Source organism: Phyllostomus discolor, chromosome 1 (assembly GCF_004126475.2).
Source record: "Phyllostomus discolor isolate MPI-MPIP mPhyDis1 chromosome 1, mPhyDis1.pri.v3, whole genome shotgun sequence".
Lineage (NCBI taxonomy): Eukaryota > Metazoa > Chordata > Mammalia > Chiroptera > Phyllostomidae > Phyllostomus > Phyllostomus discolor.
In genome coordinates this window covers 24718973-24740615 of record NC_040903.2, presented here as the reverse complement: position 1 = coordinate 24740615, position 21643 = coordinate 24718973, and the positions used below count along the sequence as shown (strand labels likewise).

At 42.0% G+C, this 21643-nt stretch overlaps 1 protein-coding gene across 9 annotated transcripts in view; it reads left to right on the top strand.

Moving 5' to 3' along the window:
* Positions 1-21643, top strand: part of RBM47 (RNA binding motif protein 47) — a 141711-nt gene that overhangs the window by 100040 nt on the left and 20028 nt on the right. For 8 of the 9 annotated variants that reach the window (XM_036020011.1, XM_036020013.1, XM_036020016.1 and 5 more), the window contains one exon: positions 11796-11920. The gene's annotated coding sequence lies outside the window, so the exon portion shown is untranslated. Of the gene's footprint in view, positions 1-3213; positions 4911-11795; positions 11921-21643 lie in introns of those variants that run through there. The other variant, XM_036020014.1, reaches the window with a different exon arrangement.

Here is a 21643-nt window from a genome sequence, read left to right as displayed (position 1 = left end):
TCAATGATGAGCGCTGCCTAGAAAAGAGGGAGAGTTGAGGGAGCAAATGCAAAGAGAATTGTCTTTAGATTTAAATTAGATTTTGAGGCTTTTTAAAGTTATGTTTTCACTCACCAAGCATTAAAGAGTTTCCTACCTGGCTCCCAAGTTCCCAAGCTCTTCCTATAAGTGCAGCAATGCTTATCACTAGCAAGGTCTGAGAAGTCAGGTGAAGGGTGGGGAGGCCAATGGCGAGGCAGGTTTAGAAAGAAAGAATTGAGGAAGAAGGAAGAAAGGCCGTCTGTTTACCTAGGGCTGGTACAGTGCGATCTCTGCAAGCCAGAGTCCCTGGATTCAAACTCTCACACGTCTGATTGCTAACTTGTCTGCCCTGGGCAAGTGACTTTATTTGTTGTGCCTCAGTTTTCTCATCTGTAAAATGGGACAATACTAGTACCTGCCATATTTTGCTGTGTATAATGTGCACTTTTCCCCCCAAATATTTGAAGGAAAAATAAGGATGCACATTTTATATGAGTATAATGATTACATACCATGGGTATAGTAATGGGTGTACTAATTCCGTATATAACGTGACAAAAATATGGGTGCGCATTACACATGGCAAATACGGTACCTCAGAATATGTTTATGAGGATTACGTGTGTTAATACCTGTGAAGCACTTAGTAACCGTGTCTTGTGTCTGACAAGGATTATAGAGAGGAGTTAGTTACAGTCACTTTATTACAGATGGAGGCAACGAATTTAGGTGAGGATTTAGCTTTGCGCCCCCTCATTGGCTGACTCACTGTACTGTCGTCTGTGTTGTATGTAGTGACGTGGGTACTTGAAGCCTGTGAGCTCCTCATGACTGCCCACCTCGCAGGAAAGTAGAAACCACTAGAATGACTGTGTTTTTCTGACACATTTAAATTTTCAAGGAAAAAAAGAAAGTGTTTCTTGCTCAAGCAAAGCTTGAGAGGGAAGGAGGTGATTGGAGATGGGGTGGAGTTATCCTTCATCTAATTGATTGGATGATTCTCTCATCCGCTTTGAGAAGTTACAGACAGGCGCTACAGGAGGCACAGTAGCGTGGAACATTACAAAGCCCTTGGATTGACTCATCCAGCATCAGATGCTGGACCCTCGACTCTGGAGAGAAGTTGCCGTCCTGATCCACTCCCAGCTCAGCCTGTCGTCTTCCTCTCTCTGAGTCAGTGTGCCCCATCAAGGCGAACATGTTTAAGGGTTAGGGACTAGTCGTATCTATAGTGGGGATGGGCCGAAAGTCTGTGGTTGGTAGGGAGTGAAAGGGGTGAGGATGAGCTAGAGCGAGGGGGCTCGGCGATCCCAGAGCAGCCCTGCCTGGCCAACTTAAACCCTCCGAAGTTCCTGCTAACCCGAGAGAGCACAGCAGCCTTACTTTCACTTCAGAGCCATTCTCCCACTCTGGATTTCTTTCCACGGTGCCCTTGACCCGGCTCCCACTGCTGTGTATGGGACGTGTGCTGCTTTGCCTCGGCCCACAGCAAATCGCCCCGGCTGTGTGAGCAGGAAGTGCTTGACGTATGATTTAAATTACTTTAAATATATGCTTAGATTAAAAGCACAGCCCACTAGGAATTGAATGGATTCACAAGCTTAATTTTTTTTGCATAATAACTAATATACTTTCCCTTGTAAGTCGGATTCCGTGCAGACACCTCCCCCACATCACACACACATTCTGTTCTCCTTCCTTGCTGTTATTTCTCCTTAGCTCTTTTACCGCCTCACATGCTATATATTTCGCTGTTTATTCATTCAGTGTCTTCTCCCCCATGAGTCCGTAAGGTTCGTGAGGGCAGGGATTTTTCTGTTTTCTCACTGTGATTGCCCCAGCACCTAGAACAGTGAGCCTGGTGTGTAAAAGGTACTTGACAGTGTGGACTGAGTGAATGAAACACACAAATGTTACGCTTACAATTTTACTCTTTAAAACAAGGGTACCAGTTGAGAGGGTACAGTTTTAAATTAAAAATGAAAGCTCTCAGATCCTTTCCTAATGTCCAGATTGGATAAACTCCTCGTCCCAGACATGGCAGTGCCCACCATCTAATTCTTCCTACTGACACCACTGTGCAATATTTAACAAATTAACCAAAAGAGAATACTGCGGTGGTTTCAATCATACAGGCTCATGAAATAATACACAGGCTTACAAAAGCGGGGAATGACTGTGGTCCACAGTGCTGATGGAAGAGGGAGGGAAAGGGGTGGAAGCAATGCATGCGGCAGCAGTTACTGCCTGACATTAGTTGTGCCTTCACGAGTTTATTACCTGTGTCTCAACCAGAATAAAACTCCAGAGGGCAGGGGGTTTTTCTTATTAAATGTTGCATCCAGTGTGCCCAAAAGGGAAATAGCGTAGTGTAGAAATTCAATAAATGTCCTAGGATATTGAATGAAATAAAAGATCAGACCAGAAAATAAAAACATGACGTCTGTCACGGAGGCAAAGTCCTGGCTGTAATGTTATCGTTCTTCTGGTGGGTTCCGTGCATCCTACACGTCCTTCAGGGCTCCCATGGAGAGCGTGCCCTCGTCTCTCCGAGCTTCCTTGTCCAGTGCCAGTTGATCAGCCTCATGGCAGCTCTTAGTACCAGTACAGTTACACGGCTGGAGTGCCTGTCCTTGGCACCTGTTCAGAAGGAGGCTAGTACTTCAGCGTGTGTGCTCGAACAGTATCTTCCTTGTATTCTTCAGTCATGTGTTAATACAAGGAGCAATTTCAGCAAAGGTTTTGAAATTCTAAACAGTATAAAACCTGGAAAATTATATACTACTATGATGTAGAGAGCAAACAGATGTTCACTTAATCTTTACATCGGTGTATCATAGCTTTTAGGTAAGTTAAAATACTTAAAAAATATATAATGCTCTCCTAGGAGGATGTAAAGGGGACCTTTCTAGTTATTATTTATGTAAACCAGACCACATGACAATACCCTGCTTTCACATTAGTTGTGTGTTCACCAGGGCCTCACTTCCTCCTCTCCCAGAGGTGCCCGGATATTGTTGTTCCTTCTTTCAAATCTACCTTAGGGCTTATCTGGTCCCAGGCTTCTATTTTGTGTCTGTATTTTTTGTGCTTTTTCCTACAGTCTCAGACCTCAGATTCACTTGCTGTCACTCCACTCTAAAAACAAAGGTGACTCGTGAGACAAAGGACCCCTCCTCCTCCAGGGAGGACGTGAGCTGGTTATAAGTCAAATCTGTCACAAGTCAGTACAGCACGACACATCCACCGTGACGCCCTGGACACACGGTGCCGTCCGCTGCCCCATTGAGGGCCGTGTGGCAGGGGTCGGTGTCAGTGACAGAGGAACAGTGGCTGTTCTCTTCCACATGTACTTCTCTGTAGTGTTTGAATCCATCATAACCAGTGTGTGTTGTTTTTGCTGAGACTGTATCTTTAATCAGAACCTAGCAGTTTAGTCTTATATAATATTTAACATAATTACAATCTTAGGCTTGGTCTGGATTTTGACCCTGCACTAATCTCCTGGTATTTTTTTCTAGTCAGTATTGATAGCTTTAGAGTATATTATTTGTGAATAATAAAGCTGTCTCTTTTTAAAGAATATAGATAGATAAGTAGATTTAAAACTTTCTTGTTCACTGTGGCCTTTTTACTTCCCATCAGGCTACTTCAAATTACTATGGTTTGTAGAACTTAATATGGTTGACAATTACAGAATAACCAGGAAGGGAAAACTGGAGACCATTACTTTGAAATTCTTGTTTCAGGAAGAGTTACAGATTTGTTTCTCTCTTTATGTACTGTGGAGCTCATTGTTCTCCCAGGTTCAGAAGGCTTCTAAGCCCAGATGTCCCCTTGCTTTCGGGAGCCCTCCTGAGTCCCTCTGCTCCTCCGGCCCCTGATCTCCCCACCTGGACTGGCAAACCCAGCCTCCAGATGAGGTTCCATCTGCTAACTGCTTGAAAAGGAGTGTATTTACTCGGCTTAAGTGCCTCAGGTCCTTCTGCCCGTTGTTAGGTACGGACTGTTTTTATTACCAATGAAGCACGTTTTACCACTCCTTTCTTTTTCTGTCTGCTCCCCTTCTATTTTATCTCCACTTCTTACCAGTAAATCCATTTCCAGCTCCAAACTGATAAGTAAAGCAAAATGAAAGCTCAATTCATGTGTTATTTTGATCAGTATTTTTTCTTCCAAGCTTATCATAAACATGATGGTTGGTAGTGATTAAGAAGAAAGATAAAGGGTATCCAAATCCAGATCATTTACCCCAGAAATAATAAGGGGGGGAAAAAGCAATATTTGCTAAAGCTATAACATTTCTAAGAAACCTTAGTGACACTTTTTGAGTACTTTCTATATGCCAAGAAATTTTCTAAGCACTGTGCACGTATTCGTTCATTAATCTCCACATCAGCCCGGTCGAAGTAGGAATTATTGGGGTTTGTTTGTTTGTTTGTTTGTTTGTATCAAGCAGTACAGGTAGGGGGCACCTATCTTATTCTAGGAAGGTGGATTTTAAAAATCATTTGTTTCCTTTTAGTCAGTATTGGTGCATGAATACAATATTGCAGTTAAATTTCCTCCTCTGCCACACTAGAGCCTCCGTCTTCTCGGGCCTTTTGCTCCAGTGGGTTCCTCAGGAAGTCTCAGGGTACTCACTGCTGCGCACTTCGTATCTGGCAGTCCTACACCTCCCTTCTTTCTGCACCACCCACTCAAAGCTCATTCCAGGTGCCCTTAGCAAATGACTCCCAAGGCATTTAAGTGGCCAAAGCTCACCGACCAATGAGGAGATGTGTGCCGTGTGTAACAGCTACGCAGTTCCTGGGATCAGGAGCGAAGGTTGCTTAAGCAAAGCTTTTGTTGCCATTAGCCTGTTGCATCCAGTTTTCAAGACTGGAAAGGTAGGGGACACTTTATTTGTTTTACCTGTACGAGAGGAGGGGATGGTTGTGTTTGGTTAAAGTAATTTAGATCAGGTTAAATAAACAAGTGATCCGTTTTGTTTGTTTTTAATTGAAGGCAAAAAAAAAAGGGAAGTTTGTGAGTTTTTCAAATACTGTATGGTATAGCTTACCTTACCAGCAGCAAAACCAAAATTCTTAAGTTATGCACATTTTTAAAAAACCAGTTCATCTAGCAGCTCTTTACTATACATTTATAAAAGTTAGGTCTTTGCAAACTCATAATTTCATGAATTGCTGCTATTTAACTTTGGATAAAAAGCAGGAATTTATCAATAATGTCCACATTTGTTTTCCACAGTCATTTCAGAGTCCACCTCCAAAGAAGTAATTTGTGATTTTAAGATATGAGATAATGAAAAACTAAAAGAAGTTAATGGTATTAGCAGTTTGATAATACTACATAAAGGTTAACAATAATGACGTTTCGCTGAGAAAAGTTCTGGAATAAGAAGACTTATATCAGTCACTTTTTCAAACCAATACTAAGTTCATAAAATGGAATTAGGTATGTGTAGATTATATGCTTTAAAGACTACAGATAAGTTTCACTTTTGTTATAAAAAGTAGTTTAGTTACATTTTATGTGTATTTGAGATTTGTTCTCATATTAACTCAAAGAAACAAGGGGAATTAGAATCATTTGCTTCTCTCCACCTGGAAATAGAGCAATTTGGATAGCATTTGAAGGTCATCCTCAAAAGAAAAACCTTCCTCCTTATGGATAAAATGATAAACCAATGTTACAACAAAAACGCACACATAAGAAATGTATGTTGTTATTTTCTCCATCTAAAGTTCAGTGTTAGAAGGTAACTTTGGGTTCACAGAAAAGTGTAATTGGTTTCTCATCATTGCTTTTCCCCAGAGATGGCTTATTATAGGTTGTATTTTATAACAGAAATTAGATAATACATTTGTTTAAAAATAGAACATACAGGAGATGGTACCATTTGGTAAAATTTTTAAAAGTACTTAGTTAAAACTCCATTTCTGTCTAATTTGTAAAGAGAATTTTATAGCACGTATATATCACTAGGCATAATTGCTCAATGATTTAAGGTATCTCAGATTCCCCTGTTTCTTATTATTTTTAATAGTCATTTTAAAGGTTGCATCCTGAAACTTTCTACTTTTATTAGATTTGTTCCAAATGCCATTTTTCGGTAAGCCACTCTCAAGATCTGCGTCCTGGTCCCTTACTCTGGTTGACCCCCTGGGGGAGGTAGGTAGTGTGGGCTGATGGGCAGTCACAGAGTTAACCATTCACAGCAGAGGATACTTGCTAGCCGTCTCCCTGTGCAAGTGAATGCTGTTTCTCAATTCCGAGCTGAGGGTCAAAGGTTTTAGACTAACTTCACAGATCAGAGGTCAGGCATGAATTGCTGCAATTTGTAGTTCAATTCTGCCGATATGACAAAATTTCACAGCTATGATGATTGCTTTTTTTCCACTTCTGCACACAGGCTAGGCCAGGCAGTTAACAATGTAATTTGTACAAGTCAGCCCTTGGCACCCAAGTTTAATGAGTAACTAGCTGGTGCCTTAGGTCTCACTGGTACAAGGTGCATATTATAAAAAGGGTCAAATGTTAATGCACAAGGATGGGGAGGAGTGCTATCTCAACAACCACCAACTATGACTCATGTAAAGCATTAGTAGTTTGTATTTATTTTTAAAATACTATTTGTATAGTGTGAATCCTACTAGAAGGGGTAGATCATTTTATTTTTAATGTATCAAGAAAGAAAGGTCTGAAAGGTCTGATTAGAGATTGAGCAGTAGAAAGTGAAATTGCAGGCTCTGTTTACTCCTTTTGTGGGTGTCTTGAGATATCTCAGAGGCCTCCCAAAAGGTAACAGCATTTCAAGAACCTGGAGAACAAATTGGATAATGACGGATTTCTGAACCTGTGATAATTTTGAGTCTCCGACATTCTCTACTCGTCAGCCAAAAAGTCGAACCCCTCCATTTCTAACCCAGGTTGAAAATATCTTCTACTGCTTACAGTTGAATATTGGGACTCGAAAAAAATCGTAGATGGTGGGCTTCGACAGACCATGGGTTTGCCCTTCACATTGTGAGCCATAAATGACTGAAGCTGCAGTACGAGTACGTATATCACCATTTTTGTGATAGCACCACTCGCACTCTTCCAGACTCGGGTGCAGAAGCAGTTGGGTTCTCCCGTCCAACAGAAGAGTTAGGAGCACTGATTCTGGTGCCGGACCTCTTGGGTTCGAATCCCAGCTCCATCACTAGTTTCCCCACACCCTAGTTTCCTCATCTCCAGAAGGAAAGTAACTATAGCATTTGTGCCATGGGGTTGTGGTAAGGAGTAAGCAAGACAGTGCACGAGAAGTACTCAGCACAATGCCTGGAGCACAGTGAGCACTCACTGAATGCCAGCTGTTATTATGCTATTAATATTATTCGACTGTGTAGCTATGTGAATGAGCCTAGTCTACCCCCATGTATCATCCCAGCTTGGTTTAGACTTGGTCTTTGCTCTGCTCACCTCACGAGGGGCACCCGATGTGGCATCATTGGATAAGTTTTAGGGTGCATTCCTTCTGAATGTCATGGGGAAGTGTATTTGAAAATTCCTGTCCGCAAGTCTAGCACTCCTTTAGATGCTATCTTTTTCTCCACTGGCTGATTTTCTGTTGCATGCGAAAGCTGTAAGAAGAGAGAAATCCAAACCATCTGGTTTCCTTTCAGAGTTGTTTTCATTCTGCCCCTCGGTGAGAAACATTTGAGTTAAAAAATTCAAGTGGTACCACACCAGTGGGCTAATTTTATTTGTGATGACATGTATTATACTTACTAGGATTCATGCCTCCCAGAAATACCAGAAATGAAAATCTTAAAAAGTAATTTTTTTTTCATTTTATCTCTTCACTTTATTCCTATGGCATGTTGAAGTAGAATGTAAAGAAAAACATAATTTTTACTACTGATAACAATATGAAAGTTACATGCTTAGCATTAAAAAGGTAGTAACATCTCGCATTAATTAAAAGAAATACACGTCTCCTGGCTGCTAGGATGGGGTGTGGGACCCTGGGGCCACAGGGGTGCGTCAGACCTAGATTTCAGCCTGGCAAAGTTCACAACTGCCTGGGCATGACAACTGTCATACCAGCTATTGTCAGGTTAAACAGTATAAAACCGCCAATAGCCTGCCATTTCTGTCCTGCAAAACGGCAGTTTCTTTTCCACCTGGTGTCATGAGGAGTGCTACTCGGGATTACATGATGTTACAGGAACGCATCCTGGGGCTTCAGGGGTGACTTCCGAGGAGTGGAGTGTAAGGATGAGTATAAGCTGGCCAGGCAGGGGCCGGCGAGGGAGCAGCGTATGTGAGGGGAAAGCGACCCAAGGCGGGCTGACAGAAGCAGCCCGGGTCTTCCTCATAGGACTCACCCAGAGTTCTGACTTCGTCCGAAGGCGGTGGGAAGATGTTCGGAGGCTTAGGCAGGAAGGGGATAGGATCAAATGGTGTGTTTTCAGAAGGCTGCTTTGCCTGCCACGAGAGCTGGATTTAGTGCCACTAAAAATCCGTGGGCCAGAGCGGATGGGCCGAAGTCAGTTGGGAGGCTCCTGCTAGCCTCTAGGCGGGAAATGGTGGTTGGCAGTTTGCAGGATGCTTTCAAATGTGGTACATCATTTTATCCTTATAACAATTTTTACACGAGGTGTTACCATCAGCTTCAGTTCAGTGGCCTGCCCATGGTCAGATGGGGCATGTAGCAATGAGAGCTGGGACTCTATTCGCTGACTCCTGCCCTGTCATCTCCTGGAAGCTTTAGACCCGTGTATCAGCACCCCTGGGTGTGAGCGATTGGTTTCTCTTGAGAAAGGATTTGCTTTTAAGGAACAGAATTCACATTCCTTGGTGGTGGAGGGTGGGGATGAGAAAGTCAGTTCCAGCCTAGGTTTATGACTGCAAGTTGAGAAGCAAGCAGAATGTGACAAGGGACTTGATATTAAACTGGAGCATCTTTTTGGAAAAAGATACACTTACTAAGTTCATGTATTTATTTATACTGGGCCTCATTCCAAAAATGGATTTGAAACAACTTTCAAAACTACATATGGCATGACAAGAAGAGAGGTAAAATGCCAGGGTAGGCAAATTAAGGTGACACCACAGGTGTCTTAAGCCCAACGAACCTTTGCTAAAGAGGGACTCGTCATCAACTCTAAGATCCACATGCCCCCCCAAAATAAAAACAAACACATGTTCTCCTCGGAAAAGCTTTTCCTTCTACTGGAACCTAGAAAAATGTCCCCGTGTGGTCTTCATAAAGACTCCGTGATATGGGTAGGTGTACCTGTTTTACACAGTGAGTGAGGGGGGGATTGGAGTGAATTAACCAAGCCAGTGAATGCCTGGACGCCATTTCTTGTTCGTATACCACGTCATGTGACCTTTGGTAAGACAGTGTCCTCTGTGGTAAAATCAAAGATTTGGACTGGAGCTGCACTTCTCAAAGCGGGTGCCCTGGGGTGCCTCATGATGGGTCGAGAGGGGTGTGAAAGCCACGGGACAAAAGTGCACACAGGTTTCGCTTGAAGATTTTAACAAGACAACATGAAAATTTGTATGACGTGTTTGGAGTCATTCTGGAAACAAACAAGTGAACCTGCGTGTTTCATTGTAGGAGGATTTCCTCTGTCTTATGTAGCCATGAGACCCACATAGTAACCCTTCTTTCCTGCATAAAGATGTAACAACACAGAACTATATAAAACCTGTAATGTGATGTATATGTTAATAATCTGCTTTCAGTTTGTGGAGTTTACATGTCTATTACCATGATACCGGTTTTTAAAGGGGGAACTCTTGCCATTATGCAAAGAGAGAAAAACAGTTCTGTACAAATAACACATGCCGGGAATGGTACTTTATAAATATTTTCTCTGTTCCCCATATGGTTCTGTGAGGAATTACCTCCAGTTTATGCATGTGGAATCTGAGCCTCAGGAAAGTTGAATACATTTGTCTGGATTCACTTAGCTAGTAAATGCAGGAGTCTAAATTTTATTCTGTTGCCTCAACAGGTAGGATTAATTTTAGGACACAGCTTGTAGTTTCTGCATTTATTCTTACTTATCAAACACTGTGATGTTGATCACTAGGTGTTTTCCAGGATGCAGCCCTTAGGAACGACCATCATAGACTTGAGTGCGGATTATCTACTTTAAGCAGCAAAGAGTTTGACAGCTGTTACCCTGTGATTTACGTGAGGGTGTGGTGCCCCCACCCCCACCCAGTAAATCATTAATAAGGATTAAAATCAGCTCCTGCTTTGGTTTTATTGAGTGTATTCCCTTCAGGTCATTGAATGCTTTGCCAGTCATTGCAATATGAAAGAGTAGCCTTGTAGCCCCTAATCTGGCGCTGCAGCCGCCGTGCCGTGCTGAATGGCGCAACGAGGGCTCTCAGTAGTTGAGAATATTCTCCCGGCTGGGCAGATTATGTATCGGATGCGAAGTGAAGGGAAAAGTTTTGAGCTTAGGGTATATTTCAATGTCTCATCTGGCATACCCTTATTTTAAACTTAAGTCTCCTAAATTTGAATATATTCTGTATCATGACTTTAAAGGTCCTTTATCCTCAGATCTCAAATCTTATTTCTGTAGGACTCTCCATGCAAAGAACATTCTCGGCAGAGTCTTAATCACACCCTTTAGGGCAGAGGATCAAGTCACTTTCAGAGCAACTCTAATCAGTTGGAGCAGACGGTGGTTCTCGCTTCGGTGGCGTCTGAGACCCTCCTTGGGCTCAGCAGAAGAGTGTGATGACCTGTCGGGGATGTGTAGCCTAGGCCCCCAAACGGGGAGGTGCAGGCCACGAGCTAGATTTTGCCGTCCCTGAAAACAGAATTACCTCATCTTTTAAGGGTCTACAACATAAAATCTGAGCTGTATCTGTGTTCCTTCCTAAACATTGTATTGTTTATCTTGAAGTCATGGGTGCTCTAAAGAAGGCAGAAGAAAAAATATAAGAAATTTTTTTCAGTATATTTTATTGATTATGCTATTACAGTTGTCCCAGTTTTTCTCTCTCCTTTATCCCTCCTACCCTCCCACCCTCCAATAGCCCCTCCCTTAGTTGTGTCCATGAGTCGTACATACAAGTTCTTTGGCTTCTCTGTTTCCTGCACTATTCTTAACCTCCCCGCCCCCCATCTATTTTGGACCTAACAATTACACTTCTTATTCCCTGTACCTCCCCCCTCCCATTCTGCTCCTCCCCCTCCCCACTGAAAACCCTCCATGTGATCTCCATTTCTCTGGTTCTGTTCCTGTTCTAGTTTGCTTAGTTTTTGTTTCCGTTTTTTAGGTTTGGTTGTTGAGTTATGAGTTTCTTGTCATTTTATAGTTCATAGTTTTTGATCTTCTGTTTCTTAAATGAGTCCCTTTAACATTTCCCTGTTAACCATTCCCTGTCCCAGGACAGGGAGAAGAAATATGGTTGCAGTGTCGCAGGTTCGATTCCCAGTTAGGCCACATACCTGGGTTGCAGGCCACCGCCCCCAGCAACCACACACTGATGTTTCTCTCTCTCTCTCTTTCTCCCTCCCTTCCCTCTCTAAAAGTAAATAAATAAAATCTTTAAAAAAAGTGGCACACTATTTAAAAAAAAACAAATATGGTTGCATTTCTCAGTTTGTAGAGAATGCGATAGAGTAATGGTAGTCCTTTTGTTTGTTTGTTTGTTTGTTTGTTTTTTAAAGAAAATGCCCCCAAATTTGTAATACATGTATGAAAATTATGTTGAAATAGAAAACATGTTTAGCTTTTTTTCTCCCATAGGATTTCACCTCAAAGGGTACTCCAAAAGTTGAACTGAGAAACCCCAAGCAAGCTGCCTGAATTCTCCTGCATATTCTTGTTCCACACCCTAAAAAGGACCAGAAAAATCGAACTGGTGGTTTTGGGTGAGTACACCAGCAGTGTCCTTCTCTTCTACAAGGCCGATTGTAATTTTCATTCCTAACAACCAAGATACCTGTTGTCTAGACAAAGTGCACCTGGTGTGTCATCATGTGGCAGTGTGAACGGTTATACAAAATAAGTCATTTTGAACCCATGATATAAATTCTTATTTCTTTGTTTAGTCAACATATTTATGGCTCAAGAGGAAAAACTACTGCTTCTGTATGCTATGCATTTGTGAGCATCTTAGGACTTAAGAGATGAGGAATAATATGTATTGCTTATAATTTGTCTTTTACATACCCCCAAAAGAGGTCAAGGGTATTTCAATCAGCATTGTCTTTTGGAAGGGTTGCACACAAGGAAGGGTCTACCAGCTACAGAAGATACGCGAATGTTCTTGAACAATCCTCTTGCCTTTTCTAATTTGTTCCCTCACCTGTCATATGAGGTAAAAGTAATTGTCATGTCAGAATCTCTAACTCACGGCAACCCAGTGAATTACAACATATGGAAATACAGTTTGACAGCTCTGTAATTCTTTACAGATAGAAGGCATTGTTATTCTGTGGGTGGTAACTTTAAGTACGCTATGGCAAGGACAGGAAGCATAAAAGAGAGAGGTCATTTGTACCACCTGCTCCAAGAACCTTGCACAGCCAGCCCTCACATGGATCAGACAGGTGGAGGCCGTCCACCCTTGCCTGGCAGAGAGGGGTCCTGGTGACACTGATGTGTCCCGCAACTCACCTCCCACCCACTCCCCCAGGCCCTTCTTTTCATATCCTCTGGGCTGGGATCTGGACATAGTCCACTGAATTCAGGGACTTGGAGAGCCAGTTTTTTTAATTATATATTTTTTCCTGTTTATAAAAGCATTTTTATTAAAGGAAACCTGGAAATTTAAAAATATATATTAAAATCATATATTATACTTAATATATAATAATATATAATATATAGTATAATATATATTATTATAACATTGAATGATATATATTATTATATTTATATAATAATATATAAAATTATATATAATATATTACAAAGAAACCACAATTAACATTATGGTATATTTATTCCTTTTTTGTTTTTGATATATTTCATAGATATTCTAAAATGTGATTTAACAAGGTTAACATAGTTGAGAACATGAAATTAATATTCTAGACTAGATCTGTGCCATAATTTACTTAGCCATTTCCATACTGTTGAACATTATTTTTGTTACATCACATATAAATATATACTACTATACTCACTATATTATATTATTAATGCCACTGTAGTGAACATATTTGACTATAAGTTTTACTTGTGTCTCTCATTATTTTCTGTTTATTATTATTATTTCTTTTGAGAGAGAGCAAGAGAAAGAGACAAAGAGAAACATCAGTTTCTTGTTACACTTATTTATACTTTCATTGGTTGTTTCTTATCTGTGCCCTGACTGGGGATTGAACCTACAACCTTGGTGTATCAGGATGATGCTCTAACCAACTGAGCTACCCAGCCAGGGTCGTCTTATTTTCTTGGGGTAAATTCCACTAAACAGAATCATTGCACTAATAAAAATGAACTATTTTTAATGAACAGTGTAAAGCTCTTTATATTGTCAAACTGTCTTCCAGAAATGTACCAAATTATACTTGTCCTTCCATTATATATAATAATGTTTATTTCACTGCACTCATGCCATGATTAATTCTATCACGTTAAGAAGGTTTAAAATCATAAGTATTTCTACAGAAGCTCAGGAAATAAAAGCCTGTTTCCTCCCCCGACCCACCGTGGCCTGAACCCATATCAGGTCTCTAACGCAGAAGACAGTGTCATTTGATCGACATTGCATCAACATCACTCTCTTGGATCTGTTTATGGGAGAAAGCATATATAAGGCTTGCATTCATTCCCTAGGTATTTATTATCAGCACTTTTGTTCACTGCTGTACTGTGTGCTTCAGGAGAACAAAAGAACATTCTTTTCATTGTCTATGGGAAGTTGAATTTAGTTGGGAGTCCAAACAATGAACTTAAAAATACTTAACCTTGGATAGGTCACTTAATCTTCTCAAGGCCTGTTTCTTCTTTAAAGTGAGAGGCTCAGTTTCTCTATATCTAAAAAGTATCTGAAGTTGTTTTTAGTAAAAAGATGTGAGTGCTGTCCCAGCTGGAGTGGCTCAGTCGGTTGGGTATTGATCCTCAAAACTAAAGGTTGTCGGTTCACTTCCTGGTCAGGGCACAGGCCTGGGTTGGGGGTTCAGTCCCCAGTAGGGGCACATACAGAAGGCAGTTGATCAGTGTTTCTCTCCCTCTCTTTCTCCATCCCTTCCCTTCACTCCAAAATCATAATTAAATTAAAACAAAAAAGACCTGGCTGGCATAGCTCAGTGGATTGAGCGCGGGCTGCAAACCAAAGTATCGCAGGTTCAATTCCCAGTCAGGGCACATGCCTGAGTTGCAGGCCATGACCCCCCAGCAACCGCACATTGATGTTTCCCTTTCTCTCTCTTTTTCCCTCCCTCCCTTCCCTCTCTAAAAAAAATAAATAAATAAAATCTTTTTTAAAAATGTAGGAGGCTCATGGGCCCTACTTAACTGAAAATTTATAAATAAAAAAAAAAAGACGTGAGTCCACATGGCAGTAAAAACAACAGTGAAGGTCATTATGTAGATACCAAACTCAGCCGTGAGCCACACAACGGGCTGTTAGCACTTCTGTTATCCAGAAGTGAGAGCACATGAGTTTCTTTTTTTTTTTTTAATTTTTTAAAGATTTTATTTATTTATTTTTAGAGGGGGAAGGGAGGTGGAGAGAGAGAGAGAAACATCAATGTGCGGTTGCTGGGGGTTATGGCCTGCAACCCAAGAATGTACCCTGGCTGGGAATCAAACCTGGGACACTTTGGTTCCCAGCCCGTGCTCAATCCACTGAGCTACGCCTTCCAGGGCAGAGCACATGAGTTTCTTTAGGAGAAAATCATTTCCCTTCATTGGAGACCTAGAAAATTTTTTAAGTTAATAATTTTTTAAATGTAAAATCAAAGTAATAGGAAAATCCTTGGAGATAGTCTCTAAGTTTTTCTATAGTTCTAACATCTATAATTCATAAATAACTGAGAAACTACCAAAGGCCAAGGACCCCAAAAGCAAAGGAGTGGTCAGTGGCTTCACAGAAAGGTTTGTAGAGTCTCGAGTAGAATTTGAAAGATGGTAGATTCTACAGATGAGCTGGTCTAATCGTTGTCCTCACCCTGGTGCCTGTCGCCCCCACGCCCCCCTGCCCCGGCACACACACACACACACACACACACACACACACACACACAGAAAGTCTGCACTTGCACTGTTCATGGCCCTTTTTTTTAAAACTCAGATTTTCAAGCTTTGGAACACACCAAACAGTGTAAGGGGTCAATAAGTTCACGAGTATTTAGCTCTCCTTCACCGTTACCACCTCCACCTGCCGAGATGCTAAAATGGTGTGACTGCTCCGCTGAGCTGTGCTGAGCACTGTCAGGGGGCTTGCACCAAACTCCCACCGAGAAAGTCTGCCGCCCACCCCCCCTTGGACCCTGCTCTCCGAGGTGGACTGGCCCTTGTGTGTTAACAACAGTAGATACTTCATAAATATTATTTGGATTCCTCTCCACTCAGATGTTTTGCTGCTTTATAATACCGGTTTGCTTTGTACTTTAAAAAATATATATTTACATGTATGTTGGGACAAGTTCCAAAAATCTAAAAGCATGAAGAAATTGTAATAGTTCCCCAGAATGGCTCTAATCTTCATCTTGGAGCAACACGGACACTTTTTTGACAATTCACACTCATAAAAAGTCCCATTTGCTAATATATTGGTCATTTGTTTCTCTTGGCAATTTGAATCGCAAACGTGAAGAAAAAGCTGTATAACCTAGAACATCATTTTTTCTGATCATATTCCCATTTTCTCATAAAAATCTGCATTCCATTTTATTCTGTGTATTTCATATAATAACTCCTGGATTTCCATGACTTTATTTATTATGGTAAAAAATGTATAACATAATGTTTACCGTTTTAACCATTTTTAGGCATGTAGTTCGGAGGCATTACACACAGTCACATAGTTGTGTAAATACCGCCATCCGTCTCCAGAACCTTTTCACCCTCTCAGATGGAAACCCTGGGCCCCTTAAACAGCAACTCCCCATTCCTCCCTCCCCCCAGCTCCTGGCAACCGCCTTCCTACTCCCTGTCTCTATGAACTTACTGTTCCAGTTGTCTCATATAAGTGGAATCATACAACATTTATCCTCTCGGGTCTCACGGTTTTCACGTAGCATAATGTCTTCATGGTTCATCCATGTTGTAGCATGTGTCAGAATTTTCTTCCCTTTTAAGTGGAATACTGTTTTATTGTGTGTGTGTGTGTGTGTGTGTGTGTGTGTATACACACACCACATTTTGTTTATACATGCATGTATTGATAGACATCTGGGTTATTTTCACCTTGGCTGTGTGGATAATAATGTTGTGGTCATGCATGTACAAATAACTGTTTGAATCCCTGCTTTTGGTTCTTTGGAATATATGCCCTGTAGTGGAATTGGTGGATCACGTGTTCATTCTGTGGTTAAGTTTTTCAGAAACCACTGCACTGCTTTCCGCAGCAGCTGCCCTGTTGTGCATTCCCACAAGCAGTGCACAAGGATTCCAGTTTCTGCACATCCTTGCCAGCACTTCTGATTTTCTTTCTTTCTTTCTGTTTTTAATAGTAGCCATCCTAATGGGTATGAAGTAGTTTAGCACTGCAGTTTTGATTTGCAGTTCCCAAATGATTAGTGATGTTGAGCATCTTTTCATAAGCTGGTTGGCTATTTGGGTATCATCTTTAGAGAAATGCCTGTTCAGCCTTTTGCTTATTTTTAAATTGGTTGATTTGTTTTGGTATTGTTGCATTGTAGGAGTTTCTTATATATTCTGGATATTAATTCCTTAATATTTTAGGGGATGAGTCTCTCCCCTTCCATGGGTGGCCTTTTCACCCTGTGACAGTGCCCTTGGTTACACAAACATTTTTCATTTTGATGTCCAGTTTATCTGCTTTTTCTTTGCTTGCCCATGCTTTTGTTGCCCTGTCCAAGAAATTGTCACCAAACCCAGTGTCAGGAAGCTTCTCCTCTATCCTTTCTTCTGGGAATTACAGTTCTAGCTCTTACATTTAGGTCCGTGAGCCATTGTGAGTCACTTATTGTACATGACGATGTTAAGGGCCAGGATTCTTTTCAGAGAGGTACTTTTCAATCCCACTAAGTCCCAGTGAAGCTGTGTGTCAGCCAGTTAAGCAAATGGCACACATCCTCCCTTAGTTTTCTACCCAGCGTAGGCTCCAGTGGTTTCCCAACAGACAGGTGAGAGAACCGAAGCAGTTGGGGAGCAGGAGCTCACCTGGCCCGGCTCCTGTAACTAGGATGCCGCTGTGAGGCAGTCTGGGGTCAGGAGGTGTTTTCATGTAAACATGCTTGATAAAATCCCCAGCCAAAGCACAACAGAGGGAGATGGGATTCGAGGCTAAAGAAAAAAAGTGTGTGTGTGTGATAAGAACATACATCTATTTAGTAGCAGAGGCAAAGAGAGAGGATGTTCCACACTGAATGTGGCTGTGAATTATGGGCTACAGTCAATATTTATTTATTTTTGTATAAAAATAGATTCTCTCCATGTTGCTTTAGAGAAACAAAACTAGATGAGCTTCAGTTATGTTTTCAGTTTTTCTAAAGCAGCTACCCTAGCTTTGTTTCAATGTGGACAGTGTAAAATGGGTCGGTGGGCCAGCCCTTCACTCGCAGAATCTTGGGAAGCAGGCAGGAGCTCCTGGGCCGTGTCAGCTGCCTCTCCCAGCATCTCCAGGACCGAATGTCTGCGCCTGCCCGGCTGCTCTCTGACGGGTTCCAAGATAACAGCCCGTGGGAATATAACTCAGGGCTGCAGGATTCTCCACGTGAATTAGATTCTCCACATTAGAACACCGGTATTAGCAGTTGGGTGTCCAAATCCCAAACAAATCCCTGCTAAGTCTACTCAGACTCTGGCTTTAGGACCCGCGAGGAGCTGTGAGGCAATCTGCCCCCTCTTGGTTTTCAGGAGGACAGGTGTGTGAAAGAGAGGCTGTGTGCTGCTGTAGGTCCTCACTTTCTCTTTGCAACACACAGGGTTTGGAGGAAATAACTGAGCCAATTAAATTTTCTGATGCAAGTGGGATAAGATAAACCGCGCTTTCTGAAAACATTTTGCAAGACTGGTATCGTATACTGTGTTTCCCTTGGAGCATTAAAGTCATTTCACACTTTATTAACTCCAAGGGAGATCCAGTATTTCTCTGCGAGGCTGGGAATAAATGACTAGCTCGAATCAGAGACATTTGTACTGGTATGTTAGATTTTCAGCTGAAATGCCAACTCGGGCGCACGCAGCGGAAGTAGAGGACCCAAGACGTGAAGGGCAATTACAGGCCAACACTGGTCTCGGGAGTGTAACACACCTGAAAAACCATACGCCTTCTGACACTTAGAAGTTCCCTTCCAAAGGCTCTGTTGGGTTCCATTCTTGAAATTTAAGTCTGCATTCGTGAGCTCCTTTTATTAATCTAGTTCTGCTTCCTGTGTAACTTCTATGTAAAATTTCCACTCAGTTTAACTGTCTACTTAAATTACAGAGACTGGGAAAACTTAGAATTTCCTCCCCCGCCCTCCCTTTCTTCTTTTTTACATAAATATCTTTCCTTGGAATAGGACAACTTTTGTCTTTTCCAAATATCTGCAAATTATTCCTCAAAAAAGTATAAATTTAGTGCTTAAGTAATTTATCATAGACAAGCTTTTTTCCCATCCTTAGTTTTAAACCGTATGTTATTACATTTTGTTCAAATGGTGAATACCTGTTAAAAACTGGTGTGTGTGTGTGTGTGTGTGCGTGTTATTTAAATAATGATTGAAGCAAACAGCCACTCAGACATAGCATCGCTCTATTTTATGTATTACTCTGGGGTACTTATTAACCAAAGTCATTGCATTAAAATACCCAGGGAGGTTAAATGAGAATTTAAGATGAGAAAGAGGAAAACTAATTAAGAAAAAGCAAAGGTGAAGGAAACATGAATAAGGAGGAAGGATGACGAGAGGTCATGCCTTTTTCCCACGGAAAGGGGCTGCTTCCTGCTCTTTTTCCCTCTGCGACAAGGGGTGGCTCCTGGGCGTGGCCGTCGCCCTTGGAAAGTGGAATGATAGATGCATCAATAACATCATTAGATCGAGAGCCTTGGATTTCGTATGGAGACATTTGTGAATGTATGTATTATATCGTTAGTATCAGGTTAATTTCCTACTTATCAGGTTAATGACCTACTTTCCAACTCTTCGAGACCCCCCACTGCCGGCAGAGAGCCGACTGCCCCGGAGGAGAGAATGCCGGGGAGGAAAGCGTCCTTCCCAGCGTGTGTGAGCAGCCCGAGCACTGCGATGCCCAGCTTCTCGAAATGCCTGCACACAGAGTGGCCTTTGGAAGCTGCCTTTGGCCAGGCATCATCTTTGTGCCCAGTTCCTTGTGTCATAAAATCTCTACCAACTTTTTGAGGCCATGTAGCAAAAAGCTCAGCATATCAACTAAGGCAAAAAAGTCACGGAATTCTGTAGCCGGCTGCCCAGTGCCTGCTTCTTCGCCAAGGAGGCTTCAAGGAGGTTAGCCTTCGCATTCCACAGAGGCCACCAGTGGTTGCCGTGCCTCTCCCCCTTGATGCTGCTGGTGCCTGAGCTGTGTGTTAGGAACGCCAGCTCCCGTACCAGCACTGGCCCATCCACTCTTTAATGGGCCCTTTTTGGTCATAAGATACGCTGCTGGACAACACGGGGCATGCCTGTTTGTACCCAGTTCTGGATGCAGGTAGCCCACACAAGGTCAGTGTAAACAGATATGTGAAAATTTTTTTTCAAAGCAATATACTGGTAGTTACATATGATAAAATTATCTTTGTAATTTTGTCCTACATGTTTCTTATAAAAGACAGTCCTCATTCATTGGTTCTTCCATTTATTCGTTCATTCATTCCAGAGAGGAAGCAGTTTAGGTTTTGTAGGCCACACTGCCTGTGCTACAACAACTCAGCTCTGCTGTTGTGGCATGAAAGCAGCCGTAGACAACAGGCAAACGAAGGGGCATGGTTGTGTTCTGATAAAACTTTATAAGAACAGCCAGAGGGTCGAATTTGGCCCACTGGCTGTGGTTTGCTGATCCCCCATTCTAGAACCCACATTTTAAACTCATAGGGATGTCATAAAAAGCAAGTAACTTCCTTAGAGTGTTTTTATACATATAAGGGCTCAGAAGCGGTAGCTATCATTAACTCAAGTTTTGAAACTGTAGATTAAGGAAACTCTTTGAGAGATTATTTCTAGTCCGTGTCTTTCCCACCAGAGGGAGTTGCATTTTACTCATCTCTGCCCTCAGAGCCACTCTCTTCGTAGCATCGGAGTGAAACAGCCCACCGTCACTTTCCCAGGAATACGAGACTTGCCTCGGAGAGTGTGTCCTCTCAGGTCGCGCCTCCCTGTGCTGAAAGACGGCAGTCAGCAGAGGCTCTGGCTTATGAAGATGCTCAATAAAAGAGATTTTCACTTTTGTGATTTCATTCATTCATTCTTTTACAGCCTCATTGCTTATGTATTATATCTGCAACGATGTTACGTCTAACATAATGAATGAGTTCTGGAGTGTGGGAGCAAAGGAGAGCTCTACGCTGGCAGATTTCCCGTCTCTGAGCATAAAGCTAGGTGTCTGCGGATGTTCGGCCCTTGTCCACCTGTTGTAGCTGGGCCACTGCTCGGGCTTGTACACTTGACTAAACCACTGTTGTAGTTTTGGCGCTCGGTAAAGTGTTTGTTAAAAGAACCCGTGTGACCTCTTAGGGCTGAACAACCTTATGGGACTGCCCATCTGGTGGCCCCTCTGCTCTCTCTCTCTCTCTCCCTCCTCTTCATCCACCCCAAGGACTGGGCAGTAGTCAGTCACCTTTATATCCCCAAACCCCTCGTCCGGCCTGGCATACTGCAAATGTTCCATCAGTGGTTGAATGAATGAGCGAACGAGTTAAGGTATATACAAATACTGTCTGTCTATCTCGCCAGACCATCTTGCCTGAGGGGTGGGGAGGTTGATTTTAGTGCCACTTAGTTGACTATGTTCCAGGAACACACATTTAGTGATTCTTCATAGTATATCTTTAAAAAAAAACGCTCTGAATCTTAAATGATGCGTTCCATGTTATTGAAGACACCAGCAATGACATGTGAGCAAAGTCCAAGATTTTAAAACCGATTGTCAGCAGTTTTCATGCATCCAAAAAGCAAAGAAGTGTGGATTTAAATGAGGCACTTCTCCAGCTTGGCAGATCCTTAGCCTGATTTCAAAAGTGTTTCTGTGATCCACGCCTGTCAGTTTATCTGAGATGACAAATCAGTTTGATACCAGAATGAGTCTGGCAGGGCTTTGTGGTGGCAGTTGTGTGGTTTGAAATTTTAAATTGGTAAGTTTTTGACCAAACTAAATGAGTTGTTTGGCATCATAGAGACATTTCCTTGGACCTTTGAAAAATGTGGCACATTTCTCTGTCTTGGCCTTGACAATGAGAGCCAGATCAAAGCATTGAGCCCATGCTGGGGCTGGAGATACAGAAAATACCAGCTTCT